This window comes from Taudactylus pleione, unplaced genomic scaffold (assembly GCF_031769625.1).
Source record: "Taudactylus pleione unplaced genomic scaffold, aTauple2 ptg000760l, whole genome shotgun sequence".
Classification (NCBI taxonomy): domain Eukaryota; kingdom Metazoa; phylum Chordata; class Amphibia; order Anura; family Myobatrachidae; genus Taudactylus; species Taudactylus pleione.
Window position 1 is genome coordinate 360,077 of NW_028285162.1, and position 19,766 is coordinate 379,842.

General features: G+C 44.1%; 1 protein-coding gene across 3 annotated transcripts in view; it reads left to right on the top strand.

Annotated features, from left to right (window-relative positions):
* The window catches only part of SNX9 (sorting nexin 9), a 225,173-nt gene that overhangs the window by 117,912 nt on the left and 87,495 nt on the right, over positions 1–19,766 (top strand). The gene's annotated exons all lie outside the window — the stretch shown is intronic.

Here is a 19,766-nt window from a genome sequence, read left to right on the forward strand (position 1 = left end):
AATTGGATCTCTCTTCTCTAGGCTCCAGGACGGATGCCCTGGAATCAAAAACGGACGATCTCTGTCGTTCCCAAATAATTCTGGATAAGGAACTCTCTCTCCTGCCGCAATAACCTGAGAATAAGCAATGTATCTGAATCCGTCTCTGCCTCGGACTTGGAGTCCTTCTTAGACAGTTTTTTTCATCACATTCTCCCTGATCTTTCAGTAGCGGACTTCCTAATGGATAGAGCTCACAGAGCCATCCGAGCCAGACCCTCTTCTTCCCAACCCCCTCGCGATATCATTGTCCGATTACATTATTACCGTACCAAAGATCAAATACTCCGGGCGACTAGTGATACACCCGTCATTTCTTACAAGGATATGGACATTCTTATGTCAAGATCTGGCCCCATCTACTATTCAGATACGACGAGATTTGCAACCTGTTACTAAAATCCTGCGACAACATAATATTAGATATCGCTGGGGCTTCCCCTTTCAGCTACAAGTATTCACAGCTAACTCTTCGTTTTCCATGAAATCCCTTGAACAGGGTCAATATTTACTTTCAAAACTGAACATTCTTCCTGAATCAACGTCCTCTAGACCTTCATCACCCAAGCCTCCGCGCTCTCGTCCTCTGGCTCCAGAATGGTCCACGGTCACGAGACGTCAGGACCGTGTTACTGCCCCGACTTGAATCTCCCATTATCTCTCTTTGACCACTTCGATTGTTTCCACCTGAGCCTCCCCCGTGACTATACATTACGGTTTCTAGCTCAACGGCTGGACGTTCATTTCACTGTTTGAAAATATTTTTCTTAGGTCGTGACCTACTGCTACTAGCTAGGTCACACATATTCTCATTAGCTCGTTTTCTGGTTCTCATTAATATGTCTTTGTTTTCCGCAGGTTTTACTTAGATTGTATGTTCTTGCGTAAGCATTTTATAGATGTAATATTGTATATTTAAGTCTTTCTGCAAAGTGTTTGTTGTTTTTTTTTTTTCTTTTTTATATTTACTAAAGGCCCTGGGTTCCCTTTTGGGGTTTCCTAATCATATATGCTTATGGCCTACCCCCCATGCTCCCTTTATTTTTTGTACTTCCTGTACATTTATTCATATATTATACATTTATTTGTTTTGAACCCCTTCTGGATTCCTGTGTTTAAGGGTTGTCACCCGTATGGGCTATTTTTTCTCCTCTTCTTTCCCCTTATTCTTTCTCTTTTTTTCGTGGCTTCTCTTTCCTTAATATTTGTGGCCCTCATAATGTTCTTCTTTTGCAGATATTTCCTTTTTGCTACCATGGCCTTGAAGTTATTGTCAATTAATGTCAATGGCCTCAACTTGCCATGTAAACGTACTATCACTTTGAGCGCCTGCAGGAGAGAAAAGGCTGATATTGTGTTGCTTCAGGAAACTCATCTTACAGGTACTCACACTCAATTGCAGGGAAAGCAGTTCTCTAAAACTTTTTTTGCCTCGGCGGATTGCAAGAAACGGGGTGTTCCGATACTTATTCACAACAAGATCCCTTTCCTGCACTCTTCTACATTTTCAGACCCCGAGGGTCGTTTCCTCATAGTTGTTGGTACATTACGCTCCACTATAGTCACTTTGGTTTCGGTTTATGCTCCGAACCAGGGACAGGGTTCCTTTTTCTCTAGACTGTTTAGATGCATTGAGCAACGAGTTCAGGGTCATCTCATAATAGCCGGGGATTTTAATGTTACACTTGACCCAGCCCTTGATAAATCCCCATCACCAACCAATAAAGCTAACATTTCTCCTTGCAAGGACGCCCGGACTTTATCTTCCTTGCTTAAACAATATAATGTATATGATTCTTGGCGCCTTAAAAATTTGTCAGCACGTGATTATACTTATTATTCGGTCCCACACCACACATATTCGCGCATCGACATGATGTTTATATCCAACTCGCTGACTTCTGAGACCTCTCAAACCGGGATTACCCCCCTCTCCTGGACAGACCACGCTGGAGTCTTTGTTACCCTTGATTTTTTTCAACTTTACCCTCGCCCCCTGTAGATGGCGTCTAGATGATGCGCTTTTAATTAATCCATCTACTTTTACCTCCATTAAACAGGCCATATCTGACTATTTTACGTTCAATTCATCTCCTGATAGAGCACCTGGGATCATATGGGAAGCCCATAAAGCGACCATTCGTGGCCAACTCATTAACTGTGCCTCAGCAGCCCGCAAACGTGCCGCTGCTGAGATATCCTCTTTAGAACAACGATTATCTACACTTCTTGACGCCCATAAGCTCAACCCCACTAGTGACTTATTACTTCAGATTGACTCTATCCGAGCTAAATACCTTGCTCTCTCAGAAAGCTGCCTCTATTCTACAAAAACTTCAGCAACATTTCTACGACAAAGCTGACAAGGCTGACTCATTGTTGGCTAGAAAATTACAAAAGAAACGTGCGCTGAATTTAATCGATAAAATTAATTCTCAGAGCTCTGATTCCGTTACTTATGACCCCTTAGCAATTGTCGAAGAATTTAGACAGTTTTATACCTCACTGTATAATCTTCCAACCCCTCCTCAGGACCCTCCTCCCCGGTGTGCTGATCTGGAGACGTATCTAGCCGACAACCCTCTCCCTAAATTGTCCCTGTCTCATCTTTCCTCTTTAAATGCTGACATTACGCAGGACGAAGTACGCACAGCCATTAAATCCATCAAAGGTTCCTCTGCCCCTGGCCCCGACGGTTTTTCAGCTCAGTACTATAAACAATTTGCCGCAAGTTTAGTTCCCCATCTAACAGATTTCTTTAACAAGGTATTAGATGGTGCCCCATTTGACACCGCAGCGACACAAGCAAATTTTGTGGTGATACCAAAACCCGGGAAAGACCCCTCACTTTGCTCTAGTTATCGCCCTATCTCTTTACTTAATGTAGATGTAAAACTCTATGCTAAAATACTGGCTACTAGATTGAATCCCCTTCTGCCATCCCTAATACATCCTGACCAGGTGGGGTTTGTCCTTGGATGTCAGGCCCCTGACAATATTAGGAGGACTATCGACACACCATCCATGAAGGTAAAACTCCCTCATTATTGATGTCATTGGATGCTGAGAAGGCCTTTGACCGAATCTCATGGCCTTTCATGTTTGGTGTCCTTGGGTCGATGGGCTTCTCCGGCAAATTTTTGCAGGGTCTCTCAGCTCTATATTGCTCTCCCACAGCAACTGTTTCCGCTACTGGCTCCACATCTACCACATTCAATATATCCAATGGCAAACGCCAGGGCTGCCCCCTCTCGCCACTTATTTTCGCCCTTATAATAGAACCCCTAGCTGCTAGAATCTGTGCTAACCCAGATATCTGGGGTGTTAGTTGAATCCACGGAGCACAAACTGGCTTTATATGCGGACAACATTTTGTTGTCCATTTCGAACCCGCTTACCTCGCTCTCCCCCACTTTGACTGAAATTGAAATATACGGTTATTTTTCCGGATATAAAATTAACCTGGATGAAAGGGAAGTCCTTGACTTTTATATCCCCCAAAGTGACAAGGGGCCTCATTCAGAGGCGGTCGGAGGATGCAAGCGGTCGCTCAGAAACTGGGCGGCCGCTTGCATCCTGACCGCCCGCCTCTGTTTCGGTCGTTAGGCTGTGGGTTTACACCCACAGCTCTAACAAACGCTAGGGTGATTGTCGCGATGGTCAGAGACCATCGCGACCATCGGGGCTTAGGACGAGACCCTAGGGTAGGGTCTCACTTGTCGTAAGCCCTGGAGAGCTTCTGGCTCTGTCAGAGCCGGAAGCTCTCCACTGACATCACCATGGGAACGCCTCCGTTTGGGCTGTCACCCCCCCGGCCCGCCTTCCAAACGGGGCGAGCTGTCAATCAACATCAACAGCTCGCCCCCTTTGGAAAGAGACCCGCTACGACCGGCGCTGTCGGTCGTAGCAGGTCTCACGCATGCGCACGAAGGAGCCGGCTCCCTCGTGCGCATGCACACTAGACAAACATTGAGGCGGCCGTGCGGTCGTAGACCGTACGGCCGCCTCTGAATAAAGCCCAAAGTCTCTCTGGAGAATCTCTTCCCAAAATGGCATCTCCAAAAAAATCAAATATTTGGGTATTTTTATAACTAAATGTTACCATCAACTTTTTCAGGCCAATTTCCCCCGCATTCTTTCCCAAATCAAATTAGACCTGGCTTCGTGGACCCATCATTTCATCTCCTGGGTAGGTCATATTAATACAGTTAAAATGAATATCTTGCCTAGACTCCTTTACCTTTTCCAGTCCCTCCCTATACATGTCCCCCCTTATGTTTTCAAATTCCTCCAATCCCAGGCAACAAAATTTATATGGTCGGGAAAACGTCCACGGGTACGTCTCCGAATTCTTCAGAGATCATCTCGGGCAGGAGGTCTGGGTATCCCTAATTTTAAGCACTACTACTTCTCTGCTCAACTCCCTCAGTGCATCTTATGGCATAGTTCTGATAGAATTTGGGTTCAGATTGAAGCAGAGGACATACGACTGCTTTCTCCTGCTTCCCTTCTTTGGCTCCCTAGAGCCCGTCGCCCTAAAAGAGTCTGTGACCACCTTATTATTTCTCATTCGCTGTCATTATGGGACACAGTCACCCATAAATTTGGCCCTTCTCTTTCTCCCACCCCAATCATCCCACTATTTAACTCCTCAAAGTTTCCTCCTGGCATGACTCCTTTAGCTTTTCTCCCCTGGCAAACGGCTGGCATTCGATATCTTAATGATTTGACCCGTGACTCCTCCATTCCCTCATTTGCCGAACGCCAGTCTAAATTTCATATCCCATCAAAATATTTTTTCCAATATTTGCAATTTCGGAATTTTCATAGCACAGTTAAACACCGCATTGTTCATCGTTCTCTGACTCCTACTGAGATGCTGTGTCTCCGCCCAATATCGGCTCTATATTTAGAACTCTCTACACCCTTAGACTCCACACGTGACCCACACGAAGCGGCTCGGGAACGGGACCTGGGTGAAACCCTGAAACCTGATGATTGGAGGGAGATTGGGGCGAGAGCCACCTCCAGTTCCATATGCGTCAGAATAAAAGAGAACGTCTATAAAAAAATTTACAGATGGTATTTGGTCCCCTCCCGACTAAAAAAAATGTTCCCTGGCACATCTGATAGATGTTGGCGTGGGTGCTTGTCAGAAGGCACGTACTTCCACAATTGGTGGAGTTGTCCAAAACTCACTAATTTTTGGCTAAATATTAAGAATTTGATCTCCTCAATTATTCATCTCCCGATCACTCTAGACCCCAAATTCTTTCTTCTACCTCTACCTTTTCCGGCTGCCACTTATCATCAAAACAAATTATTCAGGCACATCCTTTCGGCGGCTACCTGTCAGCTTGCAGCGGATTGGAAACAGTTAATGACTCCCTCCCTCCAGTCAGTTATTAACAGAGTCTGGTCGGTTCAGCGTTTGGAATACATGACCAGTATCCTTAACCACTCTTGCAAAACATTTGATAAGGTGGTTGTCTTCATGGTTGGTTGATAAGGTGGTTGTCTTCATGGTTGTCTTCATTCAATGCTAGTTCCCCATTCACTTAATCCTCTTTCTTTCTTTCTCTCCCTTTTACTCTTCTTTGACAGTTCTAGCCACGCTGTCTCCCTTTCTCTTCTCACCTTCTGCACTCTTTGCTGATCTCTAAATTTTTATAATTATTTTCCCTTTAAAAATTTTAAATTGTATCCCACAGTTTTGTTCTTAACACTGAACTATGTCCTTGAATATCCATATTGCTATGTTCAGTGATATTTGTCTTTCTTTTTGTAGACATATTTTGATGTATTTTGTGTGGATCGTTAGTAAATATATCTTTAAAAAAAAAAAAAAGATTTAGAATGTATGTATGACACACATAAAACAGATGCAATTAAAAATTAAACCCTGTAAAATAAGCTGACACCCCCCTCCCTTTCAGACTGTAAGACCTCCATTCATTATCTTATTGCACTATCCCTGTCACCAAGCATTTTCTTCCTGTCTCCATTCTTCCCACTGGTGACTCTGATATATCTTGTCTTTTAGCCATAGTGGGTACAGTCTCATTGAATTCTATCCTAGCCCTCCACATATCAATGATTTGTTTTCTTGCTGTTCAAGTGTCTGGACCTACAGTATGTTTGCAGATTGCTTTAGATTAATCTACAACTGTAATTCTGTCCTGGTCTGCACCTGTTGCCTCTTGTAATTTCAGATCAGGTGCGGAGGCGGTGGGTTTGCTTTTTATTCTCTGTAATCTTGTGAATGGCTGTTTCATCTGGTGTCTGTTTTATATTGAAGCACAACTGGGATCTATTATGTATAGTATTTCCATTGTTATCAGATTATTTATGTAGAAGAAAGAACCCTCACTTAGGACTTCCTCAAACGTTGTTTCTTTAAACTTTCTGCATTTCTTTAGTAATGATCCTGTCCTCCTGCTAAATGAAGTGATTACATGTATTAAAGCTGTGTTGGGTTAGGTCTATTAAAGACTCCACCACTTGTGCATAATGTCTCAGATCATGTGTTTTACTGTAAAATGTGTAAATGAGGAAATTAAGGCAAACACCCCCAAAAAGATGAGTCATTTTGCAGTCTTTCCACCCTTGTATGTGACTACTTTAGCTGGCATTTAATATTACAGTTAAAATATCAACTTTAATAGAATTTTAGTTATAAATAATGGCAACCACATTGTACTGTTATTAATCTGTTTCTTGTGTTCCTAGACGTACGTCTTAAAAATAACCATGTGGTATATTGTGGTTTGTCATTATATTGTTTTTATATGTATTGAGGCATAACACATCTTATCTGACACACCCACACTACTGATTTTCTGTATAGAGAGATGGCAGGATATGGGTAGGAGTTTCTGAGACATAAGCTTAAACATTTGTCTTTTACACACAAAGAGGAACCATTGTGGCCCATTCTTCTTATATTTATTTATTTTATATATCTAATAGCAGTATTTGATGTGATCTTTTCATAATATATTCTGGTTTATTGTATATGGTATACAATTATGGCCCAAAACTGAACCATACAGATGTGTCCTCATACACCTATCCATTTTGCGCCGTGTGACTTGAGACGTGCCGAATTTTGCATCTTAATTGGCTAAAAGTGTACTAAGTTACTAATAGGGGCTTATTCAGTTTGGATGCGAAAAGTCGGAATCGGCGATAAATTATTGCTGATGACTTCATTTTCGCATGTTTCAATTATCCCCGTATTCACTTACAAACTTTTCGCTGGTTCGAAAAATCTTTGTAAAAAAACAGGGATAAACTTTCACCACGTTTTGCATGGCAAAAAAAAAGTGCAGAATTGGGGTTTAGGGGTGCAGGTTTAAACCCCTGGGAATAGCCCCTAAAAACGAACTGTGTCCAAAAAAAGTTTTAAAAAAAATAGGGAAACCCCAAAAACAGAATTTTAATTTTGGGGTAAAAAAAAATGGGAAACAGTGTTTAAAAATAGTGAAATAGGTTCAGGGGTATTCTGTAAGTATACGGCAGGTGTTTTCTAGAATAGGATATTAGCGGCAGGTGGATTTTTGCAGAATTTCAAAAAAATTAGTTTAGGGACTTAAAAATAGGCTAGTACCCATTTTCATGTACTCCAAATTTGATGGGACCACTTTTAAAACTGAAAAAAAAAACCTAAGTGGTCGTCTGCATCACTTTTTCAATGTCGGGGAGAAAAACACCTGCCGCATCTATTTAAATATGCAGAACACATTCTCCAGTGCTAAACGGGGGTACCCACAGTAATCCCCCATGTCTGGACATCATTAGGGGGTTCCCAGGATGAATTCCTGAAAATTCCCCTATTTTTCCCGATACTTTCCGCAGGCTCCTCTTTTTGTCGGCTCCAAATACGGGGATAAAGCGGGCACGCGCCTGATACTTTATCCCCAGAAAAGCTCTGATGTGGAACGAAAAGTCCAGCATGGACTTTTCGCTCCAGTATTGAATACGGGCCATAGTGTGCTAAATATTTAGGATTAGTATTTTTTGTTGCAGATTAATTGGTAGCGGATTAAGCATAACGATTCAAGGCTCGGGTCACTCCTTATTGGACCTCTGTTTATTTCTTCTTCGGGGTCCATAGGGTCCACAGAAATTACCTTGGGGTATGTGGTTGGAGTGATCCAGGCACCAAACAGTTAATAAGCACTGGGTCCCCCTCCATATATACCCTGGCCCCGACCACAGGCAGTTGTTTGTTTGGTGCGCAGGAGTGCACCTTGCTGACAGTGGGACTGCGGCAGGAGACCCAAACAAGTTTTTTTATTTCTCTCATGAGTAAGCAGCATGAGGCTGGCCGTCTAGGCGTCCGGATGCACGCCCGTGCTGCCGCCTTAGTCTTCCCCCGCCGGTGCCGCAACACCAGTGAGGGAACTGGTGATTTCAGCGGGTATCGGACTGAGCCCAGGACTGCAGCTGGAAACACTGGTAAGGTGGTTCCCCACAGCTGCTGACGACAGGGAACCACGTCGCAGTCCGTACCTCCAGCGGTGAAGACTCGCTGGAGGACGCTGTAAACTGCCTGCCACACTATAGACCACCGGGACATGAGGGATCCTGACAGCCGGGGGCTAAGTAAATGGTGGCGGCCATGTCAGTGTGGCGGGTGGATCCATACAGCAGAGGGGAGGTACGCTCTCCCCGGTGGCCCCTCCCCCAACCCAGACGCTAGTCCAGATTTGAGGTTTCCCGCGTATTGGTCGCTCCTCCCAGCCTCCCTCTATAAGAGTTGGCCAGAGAGCACTCTCAAGTGTTCTCGATGGCTTTATTCTCAGGAGGTTGGGTCAGTCTCCCTGTATACCTCCCCTTCGGTGACCAGGTTATACAGAGCTCAATATCCTTCTTGGCCTGAGGCAGCTCGTAGTTGACGAAAGAGCTTATTGCATATATACTGTACGTACTGTATGTGTGTGTGTGTGTGTGTATATATATATATATATATATATATATATATATATATATAGTATATCTTTGTGCATTGCATGTGACTTGTGAAATGTGCTGTGGTATACTGCCTTTTTTATTTCTGAATAACTGTCAGTTATAGCTATCACTGCTGTTTCTCCTCATAAGCCCTCTGCTACAGGTATATTTGGGTGTGAAATATTATCACATTGCATAAAAACTTTGCATAACACTAGTGATATTTCTATGTCCAAAGAAACTAAGAAACAGGTGGCCTGCAAAGCGGGGTTATCCCCACAGGATTTCATACCAGATGGATTATGTGGTCACTGTTTTAAGGAGTCACCACATCAGTCAAACCTACCAGCTTCTGGGCAGGAATTCCCTTGGGCTTCCTTTTCCCAGATCATGCGCAGGTTGCAGACTGGTTGGCGGCTCCTAGTCTGGTCCCGATGATGGGGTACCCTTAGCAGCTTCATCCTACTATGTTTATGCCCCCTATGCATCCGTCCTGGATGGACGTGTATGCTCACTCATGTCAGAGTATGGCTTCATCCTCCGCAGCTTTTCAGCAACCGCTGCAAGCAGCTAGACCAGTACAGCCAAAAGCCAGAAGGCGGTAGGCCTGATCCTATCACACCATCCAGCCTGCAGATTATGGTACATCTTCTGATGAGTGTGGGGATATACAGGGCTCCTCTCCGGAATCTCTATCTGGAGAGGAGGACCATTTTCCAACAGTAGATGGTCCCTCCCTGATTAGGGGGTCAAAACTGTGCTAAACATAGATGATGAGGAGCCAGTACAAAGAAAGGCTCCAGTATTTAAATGCCAGAAAGTTGTGAAAGCTGAATTTCCCAAATCTGAGCACCTCTCGGAACTTATGGGGGTAGCATGGAGTTCTCCGGATAGGAGATTCGATAATACAAAAAAGGTTGCGGCCTTATACCCCTTTCCATGAGAAGAGTGCGCCAAATGGGAAGTTCCACCATCAGTAGACGCGCATGTGGCACATCTGGTCAGGAGCGTCACATTGCCCATACCATCTGCATCCTCTCTTAAGGGTTCCATGGATAGGAGACTTGAAGCCTGTCTGAAGACAGTCTTTTCTCTATCAGGAGCTGTTACTCAACCCTGCCATGGGTTTCCAAAACCATTGAGGAATGGATGAAGGCACTGGAAGAGACTCTTCCAGAAGCTTCCAGGGAACAGCTGGCAGCTATCTACTATGTTAAGGAAGCAGCGTCCTATTTGGGAGAGGCAGCGTTGGATGCTGGTATATTATCCTCTAAAGCATCAGCAATCTCAGTTGTGGCTCACAGAGCCCTTTGGTTAAGGGACTGGAAAGCAGCTGCAGGGTCCAAGAAAGCCGTGGGATCTCTTCCGTTTATGGGAGGCATTTTGTTTGGCACAGAACTGGACACGATTGTTGCTACGGTGGCAACCTCTAAGACGGCTGGTCTACCTTTGGCATTTACTCCCACACCTAGGCAGTTGTCCTTTCGAGCCTTTTGGCCTCAAGGTCAGTCTTCCTCTTGAACCAGTTCTCATAGGAAACCGCAAAATAAGAAACCCTGGCAAAATGGATGTCCAGTTTCCAGGTCCGAGGATACACATACAGCCTAATGGGGACAGCCTCCCCCTGGTGGATCCCAGGGTAGGAGGCCGACTTCTTCAGTTTTCGGACACCTGGCATCACACAACAACAGACTGGGTACGGGAGGTGGTCTCCCAGGGGTACGTCCTCACTTTCTGGAGAAGTCTCCCACAAAGGTTTTTCTGCACAACTTCGGCAGCTATTCACTCCCTGCTGGTATCATGGGTAATAATCCAGGTTCCAGTGAATTAACTAAGAAAGGGTTATTATTCCAACCTTTTTTTGATTCAAAAACCCAATGGGTCTCACCAGCCTATTCTGAACCTAAAGGGCTCAACACATTTATCCGGGTGCCCAGGTTATGTATGGAAACCCTTCGGTCAATTGTGTTGGCAATGGAACCGGGGGATTTTATGGTGTCCTTTGGATATTCAGGATGCATATCTACATTTGCCAATTGCACCGTCCCACCAACAGTTTATGTGGTTTGCGGTGCTGCAGAAACATTTCTAATTTCAGGCACTGCCTTTTGGTTTATCAACAGCTCCTCGGGTGTTCACCATTATCATGGCAGTAATGACAGCCTGCCTCAGGCGCCAGGGAGTCAGGATGCTGCCATACCTGGACGATCACCTGATATTGGCGCAATCTCCACAAGAGTTGCAGCATCATCTCAGACTGACGATTGCCTGTCAACACAGACACGGCTGGATCATAAATTGGAAGAAGTCGTCGCTTCTTCCAGTACAACAGATGGTGCATTTAGTGGCGCGCTTGGATTCTCTGGCACAGAGGATCTAGGTCCATGGTGTCCACCTTCGACATGGTGGAATATGCCCAGTTCCACTAGAACCGTTGCAGCGGTTAATCCTCTCGCACTGGAATGGGGAGTACCACTTAATAAAGTCTGTCTCTCGCCAAAAGTGCGACTGTCACTGTCATGGTGGTTACAGACGTTCCATCTCAACAGGGTTCGCCCATTCTGGATTCCACATTGGGTGGTCCTCACTACCAATGCCAGCCTCCGCGGATGGGATGCAGTGACAGTGCCCTTCTGCTACACAGGAGGTTTCTGTCCTCCCTGAGCTCACCTTAGGACCCTTCGTTATGATTTGACAGGTGTACCATTTCAGGGAAAATGGATGACCAGAGAAAGTCTCCTGTCCATAAACGTCCTGGAACTGCGTGCAGTATTCAGCGCGCTTGTTCATGCACAAGAAGTACTAAAATATCAGGCCTGTTCAGATACAATCCGACAACACCACCGCAGTAGCCTACCTCAACCATCAAGGAGGCACGCGGAGCCAGACTGACATGGCAGAAGTGTCAAGTGTCTGGGCAGAATGTCATCTTCCAGCAATCCCGGCAGTGTTTATACCAGGAGTCCCCAATTGGGAAGCGGACTTCCTAAGTCGTCAGGTTATACATGCCGGAGAGTGGGCTCTTCATCCACAGGTATTTCAGAGCCTAGTGGACAGATAGGGTCTTCCAGAAGTAGACCTCATGGCCTCAGGTCACCACAGGGTTCCCAGGTATAGGTCCAGAACTAGGGATCCTGCAGCCGAGTTTGTGGACGCTCTGGCAGTGAAGTGGAACTTCGGACTGGTGTATCTGTTTCGTCCGTTTTCCCTTCCAAGGGTCATCAGGAAATTCAAGCAGGAGGGCGAGACAGTAATACTGATAGCCCCTGCTAGACCCAGACGCCATTGGTTCACCAACCTCCAGAGTCTCTCCATAGATACTCCGTGGCCTCTTCCTCTAATGCCAGACTTGTTAATACAGGGTCCTGTATCTGGACCTTCCTAGTCTGTATTTGACGGTGTGGCTCTTGAGTCTTCCGTCCTAAGAGCTAAAGGTTTTTCCACTTCTGTATTTCAGATGATGCTTAGGGCATGGAAACCTTCCTCTGCCCGCATTTATTAAAGAATTTGACTTTCAGTGGTTTGAACATAGAAAGTATGATCCCAAAGTGTTTAAGGTCTCTTGAGTGCTTTCTTTTTTCAGGCGGGATTAGATCGGGGTCTCCATCTGGCCACCCTGAGGGTTTACGCATCTGCACTTTCAGTTTGGTTTCAACGAAGGATCGCCCCGTTGCCTGATGTTAGGAAATTTTTTCAGGGTGTACTGAGGGTTCAGCCGCCTTTTGTTCCTCCGGTAGCTCAGTGGGTTTTGATGTTGGTTCTCAGGGCTCTACAGGCTCCCCCATTCGAAACCCTGAAGTCAGTAGACCTTAGGTGGTTGACAGCAAAAACAGTGTTTCTTCTTGCTATGGCCTCTGCTCGTAGGGTCTCTGATTTGGCAGCCCTTTGTTTTCGCTCTCCTGTTTTGTATTTTCATCAGGATAGAGCTGTTCTTCATACAAGGGTGGGTTACTTGCCTAAAGTTGTATCCCGTTTCCATGTGAATGAAGAAATTGTGGTTCCAGCTTTCCAGGCTTCAGGCCTCTCAGTAGGTGAAGCTTCTCTGGATGTTGTATGCACCCTACGTATCTACATGGATTGCACCAACTCTATTAGGAAGACAGATTCTCTATTTGTGTTGTATGTCTGTCATAAGCAACAAACAGACTCTGGCCAGATGGCTTAGAATGACAATTTTTCAAGCGTACACACAGGCTGATCTCTCTGTTCCAAACACAGTGACAACACATTCTACTCAATCTGTGGGACCATCATGGGCGGTTCGTTGTGGTGCCTCGGCTGAACAATTGTGCAAGGCAGCCATGTGGTCTTCCGTCCACACCTTTGTCAAATTTTATGTATTTGACACATTTGCCTCTCAGGATGTTTCCTTTGGATGTCGGCTTCTCCTTTCTACTGAGACACAGGAGCATCCCCACCCTTAAAGGGAACTGCTTTGGGTCATCCCCAAGGTAATTTCTATGGCCCCTATGGACCCCGAAGAAGAAATAAAGAGTTATGGTATAACATACCTTTTGTTAACTCATTTTCTTCGAGGTCCACAGGACACCCACCCTAGCGCATCTGTGTTATTGGGTAATCTTATCTTTTGTATTTCTGTGATTCCCTCTTTCGTAGAGAGAGTGGTTCTAGAGTACAAGGGTCCTTCCTTCTCATCCTCTTCCTTCTCCTGCTTTGGGCTTCATAACAAATGAACTGCCTGTGGCCGGGGGCGGGGTATATATGGAGTGCATCCTTTAAGCTGAGAGCTTGTTAACTGTTTTGTGCCTGGATCACACCAACCACATACCCCAAGGTAATTTCTGTGGAGTCTATGGACCTCGAAGAAAAAGTGTTAACAAAGGTATGTTATACCATAACTCTTAATTTTTTTATCAATTTGTGTACTTTTACCTGCATTTTGCATTCTAATTCACTAATAGTGTACTAAGGGCCTAATTCAGAAATATATATGCGAATGCCGCCGCAGCTGTGAGTTTGTATGAAGCGGCTATACAAAAATCTGCAAATGTCACAACCGCTGGAAATTGTATTGAGACACCCACTGGCAGCTTCGCAAATCCAAGCGACTGCATACAAAGACGCAGCTCTATTGCAGATCAGTTGATTTTTGGAATTCTATGTAACACTATGGTCGTGCAGAATAGCTGTGGGAACTGAGACACCATAGCCATTTTACCTGAATACTGCATCGCAAACACACACCCCGAAAATGGTTGCGGCATGTCTGCGTTTGAGTCACCACCTCTGCGTTAGTGCCCACAAATAGTCCCTGCCTGTCAGTCACTTTGCGAATAAATCCTCACTGCGAATGATAACCATAATAAAACTTGACGAATGGGCAGTGCGACTAAGATGCATACTCAGATTATCGATAATTGCATTGGCATTGAGTCCATCTCTGAAGCAGGCCATAAGTAATTAGAATTTATATGTTTGTCACTATGAATTGGTATAAAGTAGTAGATTAAGACTTTTTTTATATTCTTAGAGAAAGTTGCATGGCACGGCTAAATTGTAAAATCTGTGGCATGCCAAACAAGGCTATTTGGTGAGATTTGAAGATAGGTATATGGTCACACATCTGTACATATTAGAAAAAAGGGGGGGGTTTAACCCCCTATTGTTCCTCAGCACACTGAATTATACTATGCAACAATATATGAAGACTATATGGTAATAGAAATTCAGAGATATTGGTTGCATGCATTTGCAAATACATGAGAAGCTGCTAGGCCACATCACGGCTTCTCTGTCATTAGCAGTCCCTAACACTAAGGGGTTCACGTCCAGGGGTGCAGGGAGCATGTAGGAGCTAGCATTAGGAGAGCATGCTGGTTCTAGTAGTGCTAGTCAGAGTTCCCAGGGGTGACTCCCAGGTAACTTTCATCCTTTTTCCATTGTTCGTGTGATGCCCTGGGGGGGGTCCTGGGCTGGATGTTTTTTGTGGTCTCGTGAACCCCTTACTGTTAGGGACTGCTAGTGACAGAGAAGCCGTGATGTGGCCTAGCAGCTTCCCATGTATTTGCAAATACATGCAACCAATATCTCTGAATTTCTGTTACCATATAGTCTTCATATATTGTTGCAATTATAATTCAGTGTGCTGAGTAACAATAGGGGGTAAACCTCCCCCCCTTTTTCTGCTTGGTATGACCTGAAAAGTACTGCCAGATTGATTGAGCAGCTGCCATTTTTTGATTGACATCTGTACATATGTGGCTTAATTAATTGGCACTTTTAAAAATTTTATTCTTCCCTAACTTTTCCATTTTATGGCCTAATCTGTCCACAAAACACTATTACAATACACTTACATTTGCCCTATACCAACTTGAATCTGCAGCTTTTTTATTGCCAACAATGGCATACCCAACAGAAAACAGTATTATTAAAGATGCTTCCACTTTGCCAGTGGATGAAGTCTCGCTTTCCTGCAGATTTCCATCATTACTAATTTCCCAAACCCACATGTATTCCCTTGCCGTACCAAAGAGTACAACTTCACATTTCACCTCTTCTTTGGCTTCTAATCACAAATTTATCTTCAGTACCTTTAATTTCATTTGCCACAAAGTCGCTGCCCGTGATCTTGCTACTTCAAGGACAATATTGATCTGATCAGGTGGGAGATTCTATCACATCTGAAGCATCCCTTTAAATGTTTGATTCATCTCCCCATATTTGAACTTGTCATTGAAGATCGCCTTCTTTTCCCTTGTCCTTCTGAATCACCCCTTTATCCCAATTCCCCACAACTTGTTCATTTTCCTCTCCTTTTAAGCATACATATGTTGCTCTCATCCTAAAGAAGGCATGCTTTCCACTTATACAGCTACCTTTTGCCTAAAAACTCTTGACTAGGGCAACCTTTTTCCTCCTTGTATTCCCCTCACTTGTCCTTCTTCTCTTTAATCTCTCCATAATGCTGCTGCCAGACTGATCCTTCTTTCATGTTTCTCTGCTTCAGCCTCCCCGCTCTTCCAATCCCCCCACTGGCTCCCTATCCATTATATAATTCAATTTAAACTCATCTTGCCCTATCCTCTTCCACCCACATCTCCCACCACACTGCCTTCTGCGTACTCCGGTCAGCTTGTGACTATTGTTTTTCTTCTCCTAGATCGCCACCTCATGATCATATCTCAGAAACTTCTACAATGCTGCCACTAATCTTTGCATCATTTTCCTGTCTCCATCAGTCTCTTCACCAGTTTCCATTCCCTCAAATGCTTTATCAGAACTCACATATTTACTCAACCCTGCTACCTTACCTACTTTGTGTCTACCTAGTGCCATCACTCCAAACTCTCCCCCTTAGAATGAAAGCTTTCGCAAGCATGGTCTACCTTCATTCTCCCTATAGCTCACATAACTGTGCTATAACATATATACATGTAATTACTTGTAGTTATGTAGAGGTATGCTTGTAGTCTACCATGTTTGTAGCTGCTCTGTGTGTGATGCTATAGAACTTTGTGGTAGCCAATAATAATAATAATAATAATATATGATATATGTCTCCTAACTCTTAGTTGAACAACTCCATTTGGTTATATACACCTATATAATACACTGCCTGGCTCAGCCCATCTGGCCGGCCCCTCTATTTCTACGTCAACCTTTCTTCACCCTCCTCCTGCCAGCAGGGTACAGAAGGACAATCCATTTGGAAATCTATCTGCACTTGGGATGGCAATTGACCATCCATAGGTAAATCAGAACCATTGATCGTTAACTACTGATGGCTGAAGGTTTTGCCATCGAGGGCAGTGACTACCATTGGTTTCCTGAATCCATGGCAGACTGGGGTCGAATTTTTTTCTTTATGACATCACAAGCTTAGCCACGCCCTCTGATGGCCTGCTAAGATCCACCCTTTATGCTGATTGGCCGCCACCCTCCGTGCCCCCCAGCAGCGGTGGCTATCAAGGGATGCAAACCATCAATGGTTTTGAATCATCGATGGTAATAACTATGAAACCATCACTAGCTAGTTCACCAATGGAAGCAGTCCCTTCTCACCCTGCTCTCATCTTCCCAGCGAGCAGTGAGTCAGGTAATTGCTCCCTGCTGCTGGCTACTCTTCTTTCAGGACTATATATATATATATATATATATATATATATATATATATATATACAGTGCATCCGGAAAGTATTCACAGCGCTTCACTTTTTCCACATTTTGTTATGTTACAGCCTTATTCCAAAATGGAATAAATTAATTTTTGCCCTCAAAATTCTACACACAATACCCCATAATGACAACGTGTAAAAAGTTTTTTTTGAGATTTTTGCAAATTTCATAAAAAAAAAAACACCTAAGGAATCACATGTACATAAGTTTTCACAGCCTTTGCCATGATGCTCAAAATTGAGCTCAGGTGCATCCTGTTTCCACTGATAATCCTTGAGATGTTCCTACAGATGAATTGGAGTCTACCTGTGGTAAATTCAGTTGTTTGGACATGATTTTGAAAGGCATACACCTGTCTATATAAGTTTCCACACTTGACAGTGCATGTCAGAGCACAAACCAAGCATGAAGTCCAAGGAATTGTCTGTAGGCCTCCGAGACAGGATTGTCTCGAGGCACAAATCTGGGGAAGGGTACAGAAAAATATCTGCTGCTTTGAAGGTCCCAATGAGCACAGTGGCCTCCATCATCCGTAAATGGAAGAAGTTCAGAACCACCAGGACACTTCCTAGAGTTGGCCGGCCGTCTAAACTGAGCTATCGTGGGAGAAGGGCCCTAGTCAGGGAGGTGACCAAGAACTCGATGGTCACTCTGTTAGAACTACAGCATTCCTCTGTGGAGAGAGGAGAACCGTCCAGAAGGACAACCATCTCTGCAGCAATCCACCAATCAGGCCTGTATTGTAGAGTGGCCAGACGGAAGCCACTCCTTTAGCAAAAAGCACATGGCAGCCCGCCTGGAGTTTGCCATAATGCACCTGAAGTACTCTCAGACCATGAGAAACAAAAAATTTAACTGTCTGGCGTCAATGCCATCCCTACAGTGAAGCATGGTGGTGGCAGCATCATGCTGTGGGGATGATTTTCAGCGGCAGGAACTGGGAGACTAGTCAGAATAGAGGGAAAGATGAATGCAGCAATGTACTGAGACATCCAGGATCAAAACCTGCTCCAGAACGCTCTTGACCTCAGACTGGGGCGACGGTTCATCTTTCAGCAGGACAACAACCTTAAGAACACAGCCAAGATATCAAAGGAGTGGCTTCAGGACAACTCTGTGAATGTCCTTGTGTGGCCCAGCCAGAGCCCAGACTTGAATCCGATTGAACATCTCTGGAGAGATCTGAAAATGGCTGTTCACCGATGCTTCCCATCCAAACTGATGGAGCTTGAGAGGTGCTGCAAAGAGGAATGGGTGAAACAGGCCAAAGATAGGTGTGCCAAGCTTGTGGCATCATATTCAAAGAGACTTGAGGCTGTAATTGCTGCCAAAGGTGCATCAACAAAGTATTGAGCAAAGGCTGTGAAAACTTATGTACATTTGATTTCTTAGGTTTTTTTTTTTTTATTAAATTTGCAAATATTTCCCAAAATAACTTTTTACACGTTGTCATTATGGGGTATTTTGTGTAGAATTTTGAGGACAAAAATGAATGTATTCCATTTTGGAATAAGGCTGGAACATTTTCAGATTTTGGCCTCTATTCACCACCACAATAGTTTTGAAATGAAACAAACAAGATGTGCTTTAACTGCAGACTTTCAGATTTAATTTGAGGGTAATTACATCCAAATCGGGTGAACGTTGTAGGAATTACAACAGTTTCAATATGTGCCTCCCACTTTTTAAGGGGCCAAAAGTAATGGGACTATCAACTCAAAAGCTATTTCATGGACAGGTGTGGGCTACTCCCTCATTATTTCATTATCAATTAAGCAGGTAAAAGGTCTGGAGTTGATTCTAGGTGTGACATTTGCATTTGGAATCAGTTGCTGTCAACTCTCAATATGAGATCCAAAGAGCTGTCACTATCAGTGAAGTAAGCCATCATTAGGCTGAAAAATCAAAACAAACCCATCAGAGAGATATCAAAAACATTAGGTGTGGCCAAATCAACTGTTTGGAACATTCTTAAAAAGAGAGAACGCATCGGAGAGCTCAGCAACACCAAAAGACCCAGAAGACCACGGAAAACAACTGTGGTGGATGACAAAAGAATTATTTCCCTGGTGAAGAAAAACCCCTTCACAACAGTTGGCCAAATCAAGAACACTCTCCAGGAGGTAGATGTATATGTGTCAAAGTCAACAATCAAGAGAAGACTTCACAAGAGTGAATATAGAGGGTTAACCACCATTGGTGAGCCACAAAAACAGGAAGACCAGATTAGAGTTTGCCAAACAACATCTAAAAAAGCCATTACAGTTCTGGAACAACATCCTATTGACAGATGAGACAAAGATCAACTTGAACCAGAGTGATGGGAAGAGAAGAGAATGAAAGGAAGTGCTCATGATCCAAAACATACCACCTCATCAGTGAAGCATGGTGGTGGTAGTGTCATGGCATGTATGGCTGCCAATAGAACTGATTCCCTTGTATTTATTGATGATGTGACTGCTGACAAAAGCAGCAGAATGAATTCTGAAGTGTTTCGGGCAATATTATATGCTCATATTCAGTCAAATGCTTCAGAACTCATTGGACAGCGCTTCACAGTGCAGCTGGACAATGACCCGAAGCATACTGCAAAAGCAACCAAAGAGTTTTTTAAGGCTAAAAAGTGGAATGTT